General features: G+C 44.5%; 1 long non-coding RNA gene across 1 annotated transcript; it reads left to right on the plus strand.

Annotated features, from left to right (window-relative positions):
- Window positions 1-17732: 17732 nt before the first annotated feature.
- On the plus strand, window positions 17733-20558 carry LOC142006949 (uncharacterized). Its single transcript, XR_012643861.1, has 3 exons — window positions 17733-18338; window positions 20196-20274; window positions 20390-20558. It is a non-coding gene; the product is annotated as an uncharacterized LOC142006949 (long non-coding RNA).
- The last annotated feature ends 289 nt before the right edge of the window (window positions 20559-20847 follow it).

Genomic DNA, 20847 nt, shown 5'->3' on the forward strand with positions numbered 1-20847 from the left:
GAGCCACCTGATCAGTGTCCTGTACAGCAAACAGGAAAACATCAAAAGAGAGCTCTGAAATCTGGAGACCGTCACAAATGAACAGTCTTCCACACAATCCTCCACGTGGCTGGACTTTACTAGAACAAGACAGGAGATTTACAACACACATTTCTCTTCTCTACAGAAGAAAAAGGGCTGTAAACTATCTAAATTCTAAACTTTCCACATTGGGCTACAATAGTGGTACCCCAACTCACCCAGAAATATTGTCCATCTATCCAACTACAAACTCAGCCTGGCAGAAGAATCTGCCCTTTCTCGAGGACTCTCTTTCTGCTCCACCACCCCCACAAACTTGATACAGTTCTGTGGTGATCTGGAAGCCTTCTTTCGCTGTCTACGACTCAAGGAATGCTTCCAATATGACAGGAAACAGCACACTGACCCACAGGTACTTTCCCACCTACGGTACAAGAAAAAGAATTCCTCGTGGACTCCCCGATCGTTGAAATGACAAACTGGACCTATACATAGAATGCTTCTGCCGGCGTGCACAGGCAGAAATTGTGGAAAAGCGGAATCGCTTACCCCATAACCTCAGCCATGCCGAATGCAACGCCACCACCAGCCTCAGAAACAACTCTGACATTGACATCCAAGAGGCTGACAAGGGAGGCGCTGTTGTCATCATGAATAGGACAGACTACCAAAAGGAGGCTGCCAGGCAACTCTCCAATACCACATTCTACAGGCCTCTGTCCAAGGAGCCCACTGAGGAATACACAAAGAAACTACAGCATCTGCTCAAGACCCTCCCTATAAAAACACAGGAACAGATTTACACAGACACACCCCTTGAACCCAAACCAGGTTTATTCTACCTGCTACCCAATCTCCATAAACCTGGGAATCCCGGACGCCCCATCATCTCAGGCATTGGCACCCTCACCACAGGATTGTCTGGATATGTGGACTCTCAACTTAGACCCTATGCTACCAGCACCACCATCTTCCTTCAAGATACCACCAACTTCCACAGGAAACTGCAATCCATTGGTGAGCTTCCTGATAATACCATCCTGGCTACCATGGATGTAGAGGCCCTTTACACCAATATCCCACATGAAGATGGACTCCAAGCAGTTAGAATAGTAACAGAGAGGAAGCTGTGCTAGTCTATACACTATCAAAACAAAAAGCAGTCAAGTAGCACTTTAAAGACTAGCAAAATAGTTTATTAGGTGAGCTTTCGTGGGACAGACCCACTTCTTCAGACCATAGCCAGACCAGAACAGACTCAATATTTAAGACACAGAGAACCAAAAACAGTAAGCAAGGAGGACAAATCAGAAAAAGATAATCAAGGTGAGCAAATCAGAGAGTGGAGGGGTGGGGGGGAAGATCAAGAATTAGATTGAGTTAAGTATGCAGACGAGCCCCTATAGTGACTCGGAAAGTTCACATCACAATTTAAACCATGTGTTAATGTTCCGAATTTGAATATAAATGTCAATTCGTCTGCTTCCCTTTCTACAAAGGCGTGATCATTTCTTTTCAGTAACACACATACCTTGAGGTCATTGACAGAATGGCCCATTCCATTAAAATGTTGACTAACTGGTTTGTGGATCTGGAGCGTTTTGATGTCTGTTTTGTGCCCGTTGACCCTTTGTCTAAGGGAGTTAGAAGTCTGTCCAATATACAAAGCATCTGGGCATTGTTGGCACATGATGGCATATATGATGTTAGTAGAGGAGCATGAGAAAGTGCCCGTGATTCTGTGAGTAACCTGGTTAGGTCCAGTGATGGTATTTCCAGAGAAGATATGTGGACAAAGCTGGCAGCGGGCTTTATTGCAGGGAAAGGTTCCAGGACTGGTGTTCCTGGGGTATAGACTGTGGCTGTTAGTAAGGATCCTCATGAGGTTGGGAGGTTGTCTGTAGGAGAGAACAAGCATGTCACCCAGGGCCTTCTGGAGTGTAGCATCCTGATTAAGAATAGGTTTTAGGTCTTTAATAATTCGTTGCAGTGGTCTGAGTTGGGGGCTGTAAGTGATGTTCTGTTCTTGGCTTTTTTGGGCTGATCTTGGAGTAGCTGGTTTCTCTTTTGCTATCTACATGCCTCCAGGGCATGCTACACAATCCATTGCTTACAGCCAGGCACTAAGGTAGAACCGTTTTTGCTCTGATCCATCAGACAGAGACAAACATCTACAAGACCTTTACCAAGCTTTCCTCAAACTACAATACCCACCTAAGGAAGTGAGGAAACAGATTAATAGAGCCAGATGGGTACCCAGAAGCCACCTGCTACAAGACAGGCCTCACAAGGAAAACAAGAGAACACCACTGACCATCACATACAGCCCCCACCTAAGGCCTCTCCAGTGCATCATCAGTGATCTGCAACCCATCCTGAACAATGAGCTTTCACTCTCACAGACCTTGGGAGGCACGCCGGTCCTCGACAATAGACAGCCTGCCAACCTTAAACAAATCCTCACCAGCCACTATAAATCACAAACCAGTGGCTCTAGGCCTGGAACCAGCCCCTGCAACAGTCCTTGCTGCCAACTCTGCTCACATATCTACATCAGTGACATCATCACAGGACCTAACACCAACTGTAACATCAGGGGCTCCTTTACCTGCACATCTAGGCTACGTCTACACTAGCCCCAAACTTTGAAATGGCCACGCAAATGACCATTTCGAAGTTTACCAATGACACGCTGAAATGCATATTCAGCGCTTCATTAGCATGCGGGCGGCTGCGGCACTTCGAATTTGACGCGCCTTGCCGCCACGCGTCTCGTCCCGACGGGGCTCCTTTTCGAAAGGATCCCGCCTACTTTGAAGTCCCCTTATTCCCATCAGCCCCCAGACTTGCGCTGGCCCCACACAGAGGTGCTTCAGCACCTGCTGCATCTCCTGATGGCTGTCCTCCTCTTCCTCTGGATGGCAAGGCTGATACCACCTTTGAGGATGTTGCTATTACTGCCAGACAGTCAGACCTGCACCCACCCCGCTCCCCTGGGTGTACAGGCAGATCTGGAGGCACCACGCCACTTCATACTGGTGGGACCCCTGGTTATGGGGCAGTGGGATGACCAGCAGTGGCTCCAGAATATCGCAGGCTGCAGGCCACCTTCCTGGAGCTGTTTGCCTGGCTTGCCCCCACCCTCCAGAGACAGGACACCTGGCTGCGGCCCACCATGCCTGTGGAGAAGCAGGCTGCAATTGCCTTCTGGAAGCTCTCCACCCCCAACAGCTACCACTCGGTGGCAACTAGTGTGGCATGGGGAAGTCCACTGTTGGGGCCCCCCTCATGGAGTAAGGCACTCTTGGGCTCCAGCCCCTGCATGGGGGGAGGGGTGTCCCGCCCAAGGGGGGCCCTCAGGAAGCATGGTTGGGAGTGCAAGGGGTGGGATTAGGGTGGGAAGCGGCTTCACAGGGAGTTCTCCCAGAGCGCTTGTTGGGGATGGGAGGGGAACAGGGCCCGCCCCACCACAGGGCCCTGAGATTCCCTCGTTCAGTCCTTAATGTGTGTGTGTTTAGTTCCCTCCCTCTGCAGGTTGTGACAGCCATCAACACCATCCTGCTGCAGCGGGTCATCCATATGGGAGAAATGGACGAAATCCTGGCCAGCTTCAACACCCTGGGGTTCCTGAACTGCACTGGGGCTGTTGATGGGACCCCCTTCCTGATCCGTGCCCCGGAGCATAGCACAGCCAGGTATATCAGCTGGAATGGATACTTTTCAATGGTGCTGTCAGCCAGTTCACTGTGGTCAGTTCACAGACATTTACGTTGGGTAGTCGGGATGGGAAGATGACACCTATGTGTTCCTCAACTCCAGCCTGTGCTGGAACATGGAGGTGGACACATTTGTTCCCTACCGTGAGCTGGCAGTCAGGGCTATTCACATGCTGCTGTACATCATGGGGAACGCAGCTTACCTCTTTATGCCGAGATGGGGAGCAGCTGCTGGCCCTGAGTTTGAGCAGCCGGGCACAGGTCCAATCCACCAGGCCTGTCACAGCAGGGTGTGGATACGCGAGGCCCTGAGGGAGCGTGTTTCCTATGGCCCCCAAGTACCCTCCATAGGGCCCCACAGTGGGGACCTCAGGCCCACAGCCCTACCCCCATCCCCACCACGACCGTTCTCGTCACTCCCTCACCCCCCCTGACCCCCTGCCCAGCAAAGAGGGATGTGGGCATGGTAAATAACTAACTATTTTATTTAGCCAAAGAAAAATGTGTTGAAAAGAACCAAAGTAATTAAAAACTATTTACAGTAAAGCAATGCACAAAAATCTTTTAATTATGTACAGTGGGAGGGACTTGGGACAGAGGGTCTGGGGGGGGCCTCAAAACATGGAGGGGGTGAGGAGGCCGTGAACCTGAAGGGGAGGAAGACCCCGAGCAACATTGGCTTCAGGATCCCCTCCCCACCGTGAGTTTGGGGACCCTATCAGGGCGGGGTTAAGGCTGGGGCTGGGAGCGGAAGAAGATATGGAGGTGGTGAGGCTATGGCAGAATCTGGATGGGCAGAGGGAGCAGGGGGGCCTCGGGAGTGGCGGGGGGGGGTGGGCATGGTCACTGCAGCAGGTCCAGGACTCCCTGCGGGATGGCCGGCAGTGGGGTGGTGGGGGTGGCTGAGCCATCAAGAGCCACCAGAAGCTGGTGGTGATGTCAAAGTGGGACATGAGCTGGTCCCAGGCCCATGACCATCATTCCATGTTGTCCCATAGCTGCTGCTCCATGATCTCAGTCATCCGCCAGAGGGCAGCAGTGTGGTCCCAGTGCAGGGCCTCCTGGAAGCTCCGACCGCCCCTCCAGCTGTGGGCTTGCCCTGGTGCTGGGTGGGGCTGGCCTGGCCTTCCCATGGTGTCAGTCCAGCCGTGAGGAGAGACGGTGAGTCGTTCACTCAGTGCAAACTCTAGGGCGCTGTCCCTCACTGTGAGCAGTGACCCACACACCCCTGGCCAGGGGACAGGAATGTCCCAGAGCAAAGCCATGTGTGGCCTGTACAACAGGCCCTGCTTCACCAGGGGCTCCATGGGGCCAGGCTGACCACAGCAACGCCCCCCTCCCGCCCCCCCGCCGCACTCAACAAGCTAGTGTCCAGTGGAGGGATATCCAACCATAGAGGGGCCCACTCGTGGGTGTCGGGTGAGACGGGAGCAGCCTGGCCCTCCCCGGTGCCCCCGCACGCACCTGTGGCTCACATGCTGTCCCCAGGAGTGGGTGCCGCCTCTTGCCTGCGGGCACGCTCACGTGCCAGGTACTGCATGCCTCGGTGTGTCAGGGTCAGGCCAGTGCCCTTGTGGCCGGCCCACTTCCACGCGTGGCAGGTGCTGGCAGGGCCCTGCCACCCCGGGGTTCATCTGGCCCCCTGTGAGGCTGGCCGCAGGCTGGCACAAGTGCCCGGGGGGCTGTCTGCTGGGTCCAGGTGTTGCACGCGGGCTTGCACTTAGCTCCACATGCTGGGAGTGCAGCATGAGGTCCTGCCCAAACCAGCCGGGCGACACTCACCCTGTCTGCACCGGTCTCGCCTGCCCTGGCGTGTGTGAGAGACACATGGAGCACTTACTGGAGGGACCCTTGCCCAGCACCAACGAAGCCCAGGAAGGGGCCTCCCTGGCGGAAACTGACTCCAGCACAATGAAGAGGCCACTGCTGTCCTCCAGCACTGTGTCTGGCTCTGGAGCTGGTGGGGTGTGTGGTTTGGAGGCCTCCCCCTCCTGCTGATGGTGCTCTGGCTGTAGTGTGGGCTCCTTGAGCAGCGTGTCCACACTGCAGCATGGCGGGGATGCGTCCTCCTCTCCCCCGCCCCCAGATGTCATGCATCTCCCAGTGATAGGGGCAGGTGGTGGGTCCTGCCTCGGAGTGTCTGGCAGTATCCTGGGCCCTGACATAGTCCTGGTAAATCTCCTTTGCCTTTGCCCTTGGCCTCAGTCTAGGAGGGGGCCTGCTTCTTCACGCCCTGGGGTGGCACCTGTGACCCCTCTGGCTGGTCCTTCAAGGGCCCCGGGGACTGCTAGATGCCTGGTGCTTAGTCATCTACAGAGCTCTCAGCTAAGGTGTGGCTGTGAGGGTGTGGGGGACTGCAGCCTGTAGCCCTGCTGCCTCCACGCGCTCAGTTTCCTGCCAGAGGGTTTCCTGGGCTCACTGAAGCTTTATGAATGGCTGGAGGCAGGAATCACAGAATGCTGCTTGCTGTGGACAGGGTGTCCCCTGTGGCACCTGGACGGTGCCCTGGACACCTTTTCTGTCGCCAGACGGCCCCCCGGAACGTCCAGACCCACTTTTTATCAACAGAGGTTTTCTTCCTTATGGGGAGCAGGGTACAGCTGTCAACAAAAGTGTTGTGTTCTGCTGACTTACTGTCAATGGAATGCACTTGGGAAGCTGGACGCTCCCCGGATTTTGTTGACAAAACCCTCTAGCCTGCGTGAGAAATCCTTCTTTGAACAAGACACTCAAAATTATTAAATCAGGTGTTAGTCTTTTCAGTGTTGTATGTTTTAATTTTTTTATTTTGCTTGCAACTCTTTAGTCTTTATACTTGGTATCAGCTGTGACTTGTCTTCTATCAACTAGATAATGATTCTATCAGTGTTCTCTCACTGATGAATTTTGCAGGTGGCAGCAGATTTCCTGTGTATGAAAAACAGGGTGAACCCAGAGGGAGGTGGTGCCTCAATGCTATTTATGGAGTGGGGCGTGTTTGCTTTCTCTGTTTTCTTCTCCAAGTCACGCAATAAATTCATGCAAATCCTATTGCGCCTTAGGCCACAGTATTTCTCACATTCAACAGTGTGCATAGGATGGCTCCGGGTCTGATGTTTGTCTGATTATCTTATACTTTCTCTCAGGCCCTCTCACTGCCCCAGAGGAGTTGTCATCCAGCAGCAACACTTCATGTCGGTTTAGCTTTTTGAGATGATCTTATGAGACTAACATGAAGTCCTGTGGCACCTTAGAGACTAACAGTTATTTTGGAGAGTAAGCTTTCATGGGCCAAGACCTGCTTTGTCAGATGTGTGAGGACCAGATATTCTGCCTGTCTGAGAAAGTAGCCACAACTTTGGCTTGAAACTGATGGCAATCATTACCATCTAAGTGCTGTTAGGTTTTTGTTATTCTTTCATTTTTAATTTTACTATCTGACTCTGCTCAATTGGGAAAACAATTTAATAAACCATCAGCTTTGATTAGCATTTTTCTTAAGGGATGAAAGTTTTAAGAAAGGAAAATCTGCTTAGAATTTTTCCCTCACCGTTTAAATAAATACAGGTTTACATTACGTATGGGGTTAAGAAGCTAAGCCTTAAACCAGGACAGAAAATCTGAAAGATTTCAACATTAGTTCTTTGCACTACCAACAGGATCCTGTATGACATCTCATCTATCCTAATTTCATGAGAGCAATGAAACAATTTCAATATTATGTGTGTATACATGAAGAGGTAGTGGTGCTCAGTATTGGTCATAAGACAGAGTGTACTAAAATTCTGCAACAGCAATGAAGGGTCCTGTGGCACCTTATAGACTAACAGAAAAGTTTTGAGCATGAGGTTTCGTGAGCACAGACTCACTTCATCAGATCAGTGAGTCTGTGCTCATGAAAGCTCATGCTCAAAACTTTTCTGGTAGTCTGTAAGGTGCCACAGGACCCTTCATTGCTGTTACAGATCCAGACTAACACGGCTACCCCTCCGATACTAAAATTCTGCAAGAATTCTACTTAGCTGAAACCAACTTAGTCTCAGTATTATTTATTTTTTAGGACTTAATACAATTTCTGTGGCTTCCTGAAGCAGAAACTTGCCTAAGTCTGGTTCAGTGTTGGCGCTAGTTATACTAATAGATACCCTACTAAATAAAACTTGTTTTTCAAATTCTCCACTATATATGAACTTCGTACGCATTCAACATTTGCTGTTGCTTAATTAGATGCACAAGTAGATTTTTAGGAGTGTTCAGCAAGGAGTTTTTTTTAGCTTTCTACCTGTGGTTATTTGTGTCTGTTGGCATTTTTTTCTTTGTTAGAAGAAAATCTCCTCAGCCTTGAGGTGAGTCATTGCTCAGCTTGCCTTTCACTATCTGTGAAACCTACAAACAGTGTGTGGTGCAGGCTCCAACTGAAAGGGAGAGAGAAAATTATTCATGTATTAAAATGCTGTGGAATGTATTTGTTTGGTATCATTAACTTTCTATAATCTCAGTTTTTATGACTTTTTCCTTTCTGATGTAAAGTATAGTCAAACATGAAAGCAAAGTGAAATGTACATCACTTTCAAGGATAAATGAGTGATGTCCCTCAAAATGCAGGACAGCTGAGAAGTATTTTTAGCAATGCTTTTAATTATTCTTTTCTTATTTTTCATACTATTTTTGCAATTAGAATTTCAGATTTTTGTGAGCAAAAAGCAGTGACAGAACTGTGGCAGTCCTTACAGAAATCTGCTAAAGAGCCCCTGTAACAGACACAGCCTATAATGAGAACTGTGTGTACACATGAGTGAGGAAGAGACACCTTAATCATCTCCAACGTCTGCCTTATGGTTCCCTCTGAAGAGATCTGTAATTCAGCCCTCTGTCTTTTAATCACATTTTATGTTTGATACAATTTCTTAATTATCCCACAAAACATGTGAGCAAACTGCTCATCTGTCTAGGAAGCAGCAGTTAAAATTAAAACTGCCACAATTTTCTAGTACATTGTGTGGGCGTCAGCTTAACAACTAATATGGAGCAGACAAATATTAACAGAGATGTCAGAAAGCCCAATCATTAGAACACCTGGAATAGTAGCTATTTACATTTTGCTGGGAAAGTGTTTTCTCAGTGTGTCTGCAGGTAATAACAAATCCATTTAAGTACATTTTGTGTTCATTGCTTGGCCTTGACTCTTGAATGTTTATGTTATATTTGTGTTTTAAGAAGGGTGAAAACAAAAAATCCTATTTCCTTTAGCACCAATGCTTAGAGAAACAATACCACCTTCCATTCATTTGCTGTTTTTTGGAACAGTGTGAAGTCCTTGTAGAAATTCAGACTCTGAATATGCGGAGAATCTGGCTGTTGCACATAGGTTGAGCCACTGATTGTTCGACTATTTTTTAAAGAACAGTAATTTCTTTGGTTTCGTTCCTATACATTAACATTGTGCAGGTCATAGCATGTTAATTAAAGCCGAGAAGGAATAAATGATGATTTCTCTCCTTAGTTCAACAGAGAATAGTTGTTGCGTAGCAAGACTCTCTGGTTAAATTAATAAATAGAAATAGGGTGACACCAGGAGAATTAACAAGAAATTATCCAGGCTGATAAATGTGGATTAATTGGCACTAACACAGATGTGTTTACCAATTAATCTTTGGATAATTTTTCATCAATATAGAAACAATGACCTAACTGTAAGACTAATTAGGGCAAATACATTACAGGTGCTAGCTAGTCTTAATAAAATTTACCATGCAGTAATTCAAACTCAGATTCAAATTCATTAGCTACCATCTCTAAAATACAGAGGAAGTGAATGACCACAGAGCATTCTAAGGCTATTTTATCCATGGCACCCTCTCAGTTGTGTCTGAAATAGTGTTAATGTCTGTTCTGTTTCTTGGAATCCATTAAATTTGGACTTGGTTTGTGCCCAATGCGGGATAATATTGCGGAGATTGCAAATACATACTTAGCCAGTAAATCAGTTTTCCTAAGCATAGCATGTGTGGAATTGAGAAAAGAAATATTAAACTGGTAATTCCTGGAAATGTGCAGTGGCAAAGAATACCTTATTTATGTTCATTTGCTTTGGGAGCCTTAAAATGCACATATATATGATTGATATTCTGATGACTGTGAAGAGGAAAAAAAAACAGTCCATGTGGAAGATGTTCTGATTTATTGAAACACTGTGCTCTGTGGCTCCAGCAGGACAATGGTCCAAACTGAGCATTGTTTCAGGGGTATAAATCCAAGTGTCTCCTCTGAATATGGCCCGTTGTTGGCTAGTGGAACTAACACTTGGGAGGCTATTGGACATCTCTTATTAAAATACCACCTGCTCTGAGATGTCATCTGACCTCCTGGTTTTAATTTTTGATGAAATAACAATACTACTGAACTGCTTGTCATGTTTCTTTGAGATGTGTTCTGAGCTACTGCTGCTGGTGCTTAATGGCCATTGTCTATTGTCTTTGTTTTTCCATTATTTTCAGTTGCTGTACTGCCATGGGGACCAACAAAGCTTCAGGTTTTATATTTCAGCCCTGCTAGACTGGCAGCTCAAGAGTGAGCACACTGATGACTCTGGCTAGAGAACAGGCAGTTGTACTACTTAAAGAGTAGGACATGGGTCTGAGGTATACATTGGCTATACAGGCTCATGACAAGAAAAACTGTTGGGACAGAATTTTTGTATATGGGATACTAAATACATGTCATACTCTTCATATATAGCCACCCCAGGGAAAATTGCACCTACATATAGTGGAACTGAATTTCATCCCTAAAGTAAAAATTAAGGGTCCTTAGGTTTCATTGATGGTGGTAGTGGTGGTTCACAGTTTGTTTGCAACATGCTGAATTCAATATGACTAGAACAGAATTCAGTGTAACTGGGTTTTGATTATTCTAAGCTTGAGAGTGCTCCCCCACCCCAGCCAGTGGTTAAAGATTTTTTCCATTTGTTTTTGGTATTCAGTCTTTCTGTTAAGAGCCTACACGTAAAAGGTGGCTACTTTCTGAAGATAAAGCTATTATCCATGAAGAAATGTGCTTCCTGAAATCCTTCACTATTATGCCTGATTTTGAAATCAGAATGGAAACATTCTTAGATGGAGGTATGATGGACTGTCCTGGGTAATCTAAATCTCCACAGCAGATAACCATATTCATCAAAAACCTTGAGCTTTGCTGAATTGGGGGTCTTGAGATATTTCACTTCATAGTTTTTCTCTTTTCTGCAGCCAATTTGATTTCTGCAACTAAGCTTGATGTCTACAGCCTGGTAAAAAAAGCTTTGTGGGCAGAGGAATATTGAAGGTATTGTTACCTCTTGAGGGAAAATTTGGATTTGCAAGTTTATGGAGCAAATTCTAGCTTGCTAAAGGAAGCATTTATTAAAGGAAATGTACTAACACATTGAAAAGTAGAAATCACTGCAAGTAAACTTAAAAGTTTCAATATCAAACTAATAGATTTATGCAGAAGGAAATAAGGAGATGATTCGGTATGAGATGATGGTTCAGTTTTCTTGTTTACTGGAATCTGTCCTTGAGAGAATTTAGTTCACCAGTGCAGATAACTGAAATCTTTAGAATGTCATTTAAATCAGTGTTCTCTAAAATACTGATCATCACCTAAATAGACTTTTGCATGCTCTCATCACAATGTTTATCTTGTTTTGAGATAAAGACTGCATTATGTTCAATATCTGGAAACATCATGACTGTACATCCTTTTAACAAATACACAATAAAAAGACGAAAATACACAACTTTCATGATTTAAACCACACAGTTGGGCCCAGGAGGAAAGAACTGCTGACATCTATATTAGGAATTAATTATACTGTTTTATTTATTGCCAAATTTCAAATTACTAGTAATGTGGAGTGAGGGAAATATTGTTCACTACTATAGTGCTTGATTTTGAAACAGCAATATCTAAAAATCTTGCAGAGTGGGAAAAGCGGAGTACAGAGAGTGCTCATTATGCTATCTTGTTGAAATCTCTTTTCCCAGATTTTAATTAAAGATAGATTAGATTTTGAAAAATAAGATTTGCTAATTACAGGTTAATTTGCCTCTTTTTCACATGACAAGCTAATGGATAGCTTTAGTAACAAAAGTTATCTTTCTGTTCAATTGGTTTTAACCCACTCGTGGTGCTTTTACACGTAACTTATCCTTTTTCACTCTTACTCTGATGAACCAGCTTTGTGGTTAAAAGGAGCTGTACATAGGGAGGGTGATTTTATGACTTTTTAAATGTATTGTGACCTGTATTTTAAATGTATTGTTCCCATAATATAAGAAGTAGAGGACACTAAATGAAATTAATGGGTAGAAGGTTCAAAACTAATAAAAGAAAGTTTTTCTTCACACAGCGCACAGTCAACCTGTGGAACTCCTTACCAGAGGATGCTGTGAAGGCCAGGACTCTAACAGAGTTTAAAAAAGAGCTTGATAAAGATCTGGAGGTTAGGTCCATAGATGGCTGTTAGCAAGGGGTAAGGTATGGTGCCCTAGCCTTTTGTCGAAGGCGGGAGATGGATGGCAGGAGACAAATCTCTTGATCATTGTCTTAGGTTCACCTCCTCTGGGGCACCTGGCATTGGCTATTGTCGGCAGACAGGATACTGGGCTAGATGGACCTTTGGTCTGACCCAGTATGGCCGTTCTTATGTTCTGTTCCATCTATCACATCTTAGATCAGTACTTTGTAGGTAGGGGTATAAGGTATGTATTTTAAAATTGATAAATGTTTTTTTAAAATCTAGCTGAACTGAATTAGTATATCTTTAAAATATCACCACAAAATACTATAGGCCAAAACCACGTTGCAAATCTTTTGGAGCACTAGTGAGAGTCCCCAGTCATAAGGGCCCATCCATATCCTGCACCTGGGAATCCTTCTCTGGAGAGACTGTATATGCCCTGTGTAGTCCCCCATCCCTATATCTGCCTGAGACACAGGCAGAATAGGCACTGAGGATTGGTACTGCAGAAGACCATAGGAGGTACTGCAAATGTGCAGTATCCTTGATGCTGTGTGAAGGCTGAATTGCCACTTGTGCCCCCCCCGAAAAAAAAGGAGCTTGTAATTGAAATAGAGAAAGCAGACTGGGAGAGGAAGGGGTGCAAAAGAATAAAGTACACATTCCCGGGAGTGGCAGGGAGCTGGGAACCAGGCAGCAACCTGGCTCCCAGCTCCCTTCCACTTGCAGGAGCTGGGAAACTGACCAGCACTCCTGTGCTGGTCAGTTTCAAGTGGCGTGTATCTGGGAACTAGGTGGCAGCCACTCCCAGGAGCTGAAAACCAGGCTGCCACCTGGTTCTTGACTCTCTGCCACTCCCGAGAGTGGGGAAACTGACCAGGAAAAGCAGAGGGGAACTGGGAGCCGCCTGGTTCCCAGCTCCCCCCACCTCACAATTTCAACTTGCATTATTACAAGAAACACATAAGTCAAAATTGTGTAAGTCGGAGGTCTACAGTAGCTTATTTCAAAATATCCTTTATTCCCTGTCTCAAAATATCTATTCCTAGGTTTCAGAATAGGTGCTATTCCTGGTGGAATGAGGTTTACCAATTTCAAATCGGCCGTTATTTTGAAATAAGTTTGCTGTGTAGACATACCCTAATATGGCTGTTGCACAGGAGTCAGAAATGTGGCAGCTGTGGTAATTCCACAGCCACAGAAAAACACCTTGTTCATAGCCTGACTTGTCATCAACCAAGCACCAATGCTCAGTTTTGTAATTATTACTCAGAATTATTTAATTATTACAGTACTCAGCATATTTTTGTAAGTTATAACAATATAACTTCTCATCTTCATGAAATACTGCTATAAATACTTCCATGGCAAAGAAAATAATTGCTACATCCAGCAAGCACAATAAATGTAATACTATAATCTCTTTCTGAAGCATCATAGCTTTAGCCTGTGGCTAGACTTGTAGATAATACTGTGCAGTATATGTATTTTCAGGTGCAGTGCAGGAGACTTTTGTCCAAGCAGAAGTAATCAGTAGTTTTGTTTCACACAAATCTCTTTTGTATATGTTGAGCCAGTGTAACTTTTTCTCATTGTACTTGTGCTGTAATCTGGGCTATTTTAAGTGCTAATATAAATAAATATTCAGAACTGTTGGGTGAGTACCCCCTGGTCCAAGTGACTTATTATGGCTTAATTTATCAATTTGTTACAAAACCTCCTCTATTGACTCCTCAATCTGGGACACTTCCTCAGATTTGTCTCCTAAAAAGAATGGGTCAGACCTGCTCTACACTAGACCTTAAAATCAATTCTAGATAAGCAATTCCAGCTAAGGCAATTGTGTAGCTGGAATCAACTTATTTACAATCCACTGGCCATCCTCACTGAGGGAGGTTGACAGGACAAGCTCTCCTGTCAACCTTCCTTACTCCTCACAAAATTGATTAGTGCAGGGATTGACTGTCGACCCCTGATAGTTCAATTTCTCATGTCACCACTTGGCTCATGAAATCGACCCCCAGAAGATCAGATCTGACCTGTGGTGGATTAGAGAGGCGAAAACAAAAAGACCTGATTGACCACTTTCTAGGTCATTCCTATTCATTGTCCATTTCCTAATGTGCCTCTGGCACATACCTGGAAAAGCAATTCAGGTAAAGTATTGACCCCCTGACTGGGTCAATCTTCTGGGTAGTGAAGACATATCCTCACGTTAGGAAATCTCCTTCACATCCTCTGCCACGAAAGCTGATGCAAGAATTCATTTTGTTTCTCTGCAATGGCTTTATCCGGCCTGAGTGTTCCTTTAGCACCTTGATATGGAATTGAATGCACTTACTCCAGGACTGAACTGAAATGTACATTTGTAGCCTTTCCAGCTAGGAATAAAGGAGACAAGCATTAAAATCCATGATAGCATAATAAGGGTGATAAAGTACAACTTTATTAAAACTAGCGCCATACTCTGAGGCTGTTTAACTTATTTCAGTTTTCTGCAAACCCACTTGTCTCCTTCAACTGCTTTGATTCAGGTCTGGAAAATGAATACAACATTCCTACTATGTAACAGGCAATACAAAGGACAACAGATTAATGATAACAGTTTTAAATATTTCTTTTCTCAACTCACAGAAAAATGTTATGTCCTGACTTTAATTCATGCTATTGATCATTTGTGGTGTTTCTTGTGAATTTATGAAAGCATTTTATTATGGTTTAATTTATGGTGTGGTCGATGGATGTCATTTACCACAGCTGAGTGGGTCTGAAAGCAGCTTTGGCCTGGTTTGAGTTTTTAATTGAAAAGTTCTTCCTGTCCTTCATGTTTTAAGCTAATTGAGCAGTTATAAAGCAAAGTAAAAGGTGCAACTGACAGCCCCATATGACCAATTAATCTGAGATTTTACTAGACAATTCAAAACAACCCAAAGTCAGCAGTTTGCTTACCTACAGTCCATGCATGCACCCCTGAACTTGACGACCAGTCTCCCACTGAAATCAAGAAGGCACAGGGTTGGATTCTTACTTAGGCCCAAGTCCTCAAAGGTATTTAAGCCCCTGTTTCAGTGACAGTTAGTCAAGTGGCCCAGTGCCTTTGATAATCTTGGGATGAAGGAAAGGCCCATTTTTTCACTGCAAAAATGTACTGGGCAGCACAAATATTGCTAAAGTAGTAATTTTGTTTCCTTCCAAAGAGATTTATAGGACAGTGCCCAGCAGACGTGGGGAGGGTGCGAACATTCCTTACTCGCAATATATTGCTTCCCTTTCACTGAGAGTGTCTTCAGCTCAAATTCTTTGCATTAAAAACAAAATTGGTCATCACAGATGACATGCTCTGTTTTGTTTAATTATTTATGGTTGCATGTTCTCTTCAGCCTTCAGCCTCAATTAAGTGTTCCTAGCAACTTGCAAATTAGCCTGTCATTTTTAAACATTGCATTTCCAGCTCCGTAGCTATAGCCCTGTAATTATGTAACTATTCTCATTATGGCACTAATTCAATGAGGTATTTCAGCCCCTGAGTAGTCCCTTTGAAACCAATGGAACTATTCACATGCTTAAAATTAGGCATGTATTTAATTACTTTGTCAATATAGTGAGCTGGAGATGGTTATAGGAGTTGGTGGGTTGTACGCATTCTAAACATAATAAAAATTGATGTTTCTGAATTCTAATAACTGCCTTCCTTTATCATGAACATTTAAAATTAGTCTTCCCATCTCAATAATGGCTATCACCATTATAGCACCATTTGAAAAATCTTTAGATTCCTATAAATGTATCAGAGAAATCTGTCTTCTATCTTAGATACTAAACTCCTAAGTCCTATTCATGAGGAATAATTCCCAAAATATACACCTCACCCAGCATACTAAAGGCTACACCTACACTAGCCCCTTCCTTTCGGAAGGGGCATGGTAATGCGCGAGTTAGGCAGATGCTAATGAGGCGCTGCCATGAATATACAAGGAAAGAGAAACACTGCAATGAGTCATACAGGTAATGAGGTAAGATGCAAGAGTCACTCTGAGACCAAGACAAACAGGGTAGAATTGCTCCTTTTGGCAAAGAATTAGAAAGAGTTGTAAGAGGAAAAAAAGCAGCAATAAACAGCAAAAGAGAACCTATAAGAAATAAAGGTTTGTCTACACACACACTGAAACACAAAGCTAAAGTCATGTGTTTACATGTGTAAACATTGAATTTTTCTGTGTACCTGTGCTAGTAGCTGTGGAGCACTATTATTTTGGCGTAAAGGTGCCCATGTTTGATTTAACTTATCTGTTTTACCAACTGAAGTTGAAACTGGGTGCCCTTGTTCCCAAATAAATGCCTATACTGAGGGCATGTCTATATTTACAGAAAAATCAACGCTCTGGAGGTCACTCTTCTAGGGTTTGATTTAGCACATCTAACAGGAACGTGCTAAATCAAATGTTCAGGGAGTACCTTTCAACCCTGGTGTGCCTGACAGTCATCAGGAGTAAAGGAAATCAACAAGGAAGTTTTTCCTGTTGATTTCCTGCTGTGGAAATGGTGGGGAAAGTCGACCTAAAATGCATTAACTCCAGCTATTCTAATCTCCTCGCTGGAGTTGCATATTTGAGGTTGATGTCCCCCACACTCCCCTCCGTTGCCGCCAGTTTAGACCTGCCTCAAGTCTTGCACTGAAAGATCTTAGGCTACAGCCACACAACCAGATAAATTCGATTTTACTAAATTTACTTTTATAACGTTGGGTTTTACAAATTAGATTTTGAGTATCCTCACTTCCCACAAAGTCCACACAAAGTTGAGTTAGTGCTGCCACACTAGAGTGGCCAAACATCAACTGTTGCAGCAGTGCATTATGGGAACCTATGCCACAGTTCCCTCAGCCCCACATTCTGCGCCCTCCCCCCAGGCCCTGCTGCACCCCCCCTCCACTGGCAGCCCTTACCCTGCTGTCTGGTTCCCAAATGCCTGCACTTTGGGGGGAGCCAGGAAACTGACCAGCACTGCTGTGCCTAGCTCGCAGGAGCCAGGCGCATCAGGGAGCCAGGTGCTGCACGTGTGAGTTTCCAGGCATCTGTGAGTGGTGGGGAGCTGGGAGCCAGGTGCAGCAATGCCAGTCAGCCTCTGGAGGCTAATGAATTTGATTTAAAAACATGGCACTTCCACACAGGCTTTCATCTGAACTGTTAAGTTTGAACTTGGCACTACACCCGTCTGGTTCCGACCATAGTATGATATCGATATTAGTGCTCCCCAAATGGAGCTAATGGTAGTTACAGCAAAGGCAGTCACTTGGTGCAATTGAACTAACTGCCTCAAATTTGAATTTATTTTGTAGTGTAGATGTAGCCTAAAATGTGAATTAAAACCAAATTAGTTAGTTTTGATCTGAGTTTGTGTTGACAAACTCTAGATATTTACATAGCACAAACCATGGAAAATGGATCTGAAGTAGGGAAGCACTACCACTTGAAACGCTTATCTAGATCTCACTTGTACTCTTGACACAGTTGAGTTACACCTCTGATCTTCAGTGTCCATAGAGTCCCCTTTCTTCCCTCTCTGTGCCTTTCTTTTTCCATTATGAGAGGTTCTCTAATGTAATCCCTTAGTCTGCTGTCTGGCTACAGCCCAGGAAAGTGTGTTTTTCAGAAGCTAATGGGTTAATTAATATTTATGATCTTTGCTGCACTACATGTTTGCTCTTAGAAAGATAAACTGACTATCACCATTAATACAAGTGACTAGTCATGTAAACACAAGTATGGGATTCCAATTATTTTCTGTTTCCTTTTGTTTGTTCATTCATTGATTATCTAACAGCTTAACAGGAACAAAAATACACTTCAAATAACAATTTCATTTTACCTTATCACACCTATAAATATATTTAATATTAATAGACTTCTTCTTTTCATTAATTTGAAAGATAACGCTACTTTGGTATATATCCTCTACCCAGCTCCTTCTCAGGCTCCCGGCTGTTCAGCTGCATCTGATTCGGCTTATGATGCATGATGCGCCAGGGTAGAGGATCTGTTGTCAGTCCCTTCCCAACTGATCAGGAGAGTTATACAGGTGGTCTATGGAGAATCCTACCAATCATCTGCCTGACATACAATGTGGGTAGTAAGTATCGCAAAGACCCCTAATTTCCTTTAACTGTTTTACACACTTAGATATAACCTGACACTGTGGCCACATCCACACTACCCTTCCCTTTCAGAGGGGTATGTAAATGGCATGGATCAGAAGTGCTAATGAGGCACTGATATGAATATTCAATATTTTTGGGAAGAAGGGTGCTTGCAAAATCAGGGTTTCCTTTTGAAGGAACCCTGTCTACACGACTAGTTTTCAATTCAAAAGCAGTACTTCTGATGCTCTGGGTGGCTGCGACTATGCAAATCAGGTGCTGCATATTCATATCAGCACCTCATTCGCATTTCTGATCATCTCCAAAAGGGAGGGGTAGTGTAGGTGCTGCCTGTATGTTTAACATCATGTGGGTTGATTTTTTTTAAATTATTTAGTGTACACCACACAACATACCTGAAGTGTACTATGGCTGACTCAAGCCTGTCAAAACATTAACTTCTGAGGTCACTCTTCGTTGGTTTTTGTGACTTCTCTTTTATTACACGACCTTGAGTCATTTGTTGAACATGCACGCAGGTAGTCGTAGTGACCTTTCTCTGTACAGCTCACTCATCTGGAGCTCACTCATTATGTCTGCCTTTGCCTTAAGATGGTATAATGGTGAGTCCATCACTTACTGTTCAGCCATTTCCCTTTTCCTACTGTGTGCTAGCTTTAAAAAGTCGTAAATACGCTGAGATTGCAACCATACAGACACTGTCAGGCACAGCACTGACTGCTCCACAGCTCCTCATCACAGTCAGTACCATGCTGGGGAATAAGGAAGTGGGCCACCACAAGGATTTGGTAATTTTAGGTGCCCTGCCACCCAACAGAATCTTCACCCCTCCTTAGATGTCCCTATACAATAAACGGGGACAACTAAGCACCTAAGAGTGGAATTCATAAACACATCCATGCTAAGCAGGGGACCAGCTAAGCTAATCAGTAGGAAATGCTAGAGGTAAGGTTGGAGCCACCCCCGAAAAGGAGTCTGGGGCCTACCTCCACTCAGGATACTCAGTGGTGAGCTGTCTCCTGCCATTAGGTGCACAAGCTCTTTCTTACAAAAACCTGAGGTGGGACCCAGCCATGCTTATAGCCAGTGACCTGCTGCTCAGAGCACTCAGCTGGGTTACAAGAGACCTTGTGTCAGATTCTTGTTCTGCCTGATTGGAGTAGTGACTTGAACCCTTGGTCCCCACATCCCACCTGACTGCCCTAACTCCTGGCTATGGCCAACTCAGTTCTGCCTGTGGAAGCTCCTATGAAACACTGACACCGTGATTAGAGCAGGAACCAGAGGCTGACTCCCCCAAGTGAGTCAATGGATTATAGAGCCAGTCTAATTGTCTCCAGTCTGGAGTCAATTCCCAGCTGTGAATCTAGCAGAGTGGAGTACCCATATCTCAGGCAAGTGCTCTACTCATTGGCCTACTGCATGTATGGGGACATCTGAGTAGTAGTTAAAAAGTATATGTGGCCCCTTTTCGGCTCGAGAAATGGTGGTCAGCAGCGGTTGTGAGGATGTATGGTCAGTGTTAGAGTCTGCAGCTTCTCTCACGGCTTAGCCGTCCACTATTAGAGTTGAATGGTTGACTGCAATAGCTGCATGTCAGTCTATTTCCAAATTCTTGAGTCTGAGAGCTTCTCTTTCTAAGAGGAAGTTCTTTTGTGTGGTTTGCACATATGCTATCAAAGAATGATGTTCCCTGTCATAGTATTAACCAAGTGGTTAATGCTCTGTATAGTCCTGATCTACCAAATATGTCGAACACCTTTGTAAAGTCCACAAATACTATGAATAATGGTTTTCCTTGTTTTCTGTATTTTTCCTGTAGTTGTTGAAGAGAGAAAATCTTGTCCATTGTTGACCTTCCAGCCCTGAAGCCACATTATGTTTCTGGATAGACTCAATCTGTAAGTTTTTTCAGGCATTTGAGAATGACACGGGCAAGTGCTTTTCCTGTGATGCTCAGTAACGAGATGTCTCTGCAGTTGTTGCAGTCACCCTTGTCACCTTTGTTTTTAATAGAGAGTGATGATGTTTGCATCCTTCGTGTCATGTGGGACATCTCCTGCTCTCCAACACTTTAGGAGTAAGTTATAGAGGACGGGGAAAGGCAGAACCTTCTTTGCCTTCAGGACTTCAGCTGGGATTCTGTCATTTCCTGGCACTTTTCCATTGGAGAGGGCATCAAGAGGCTGAGAAAGTTCCTCCTCCGTAGGCTCTGCATCTAGCTCAGACATTTCTGAAAGGGTTAGGATTAGGTTGTCAAGTTCAGATTGTATTGTACACTCATGGGAATAAAGACCTGAGTAGTGTTCCACCATCTGGACATCTGCAGCTTTCTGTTTGTGATCACTTGTCCATTTAAATGCCTCCGTGGGGAAACTTTGGTAATGTTTGGTCTGAGTACTTTCTTCAATCCATCATACATATTTTTCAGGTCACCCAAATCAGACACCTTTTGAGTATTAGAACATAGATCA

This window comes from Carettochelys insculpta, chromosome 1 (assembly GCF_033958435.1).
Source record: "Carettochelys insculpta isolate YL-2023 chromosome 1, ASM3395843v1, whole genome shotgun sequence".
Lineage (NCBI taxonomy): Eukaryota > Metazoa > Chordata > Testudines > Carettochelyidae > Carettochelys > Carettochelys insculpta.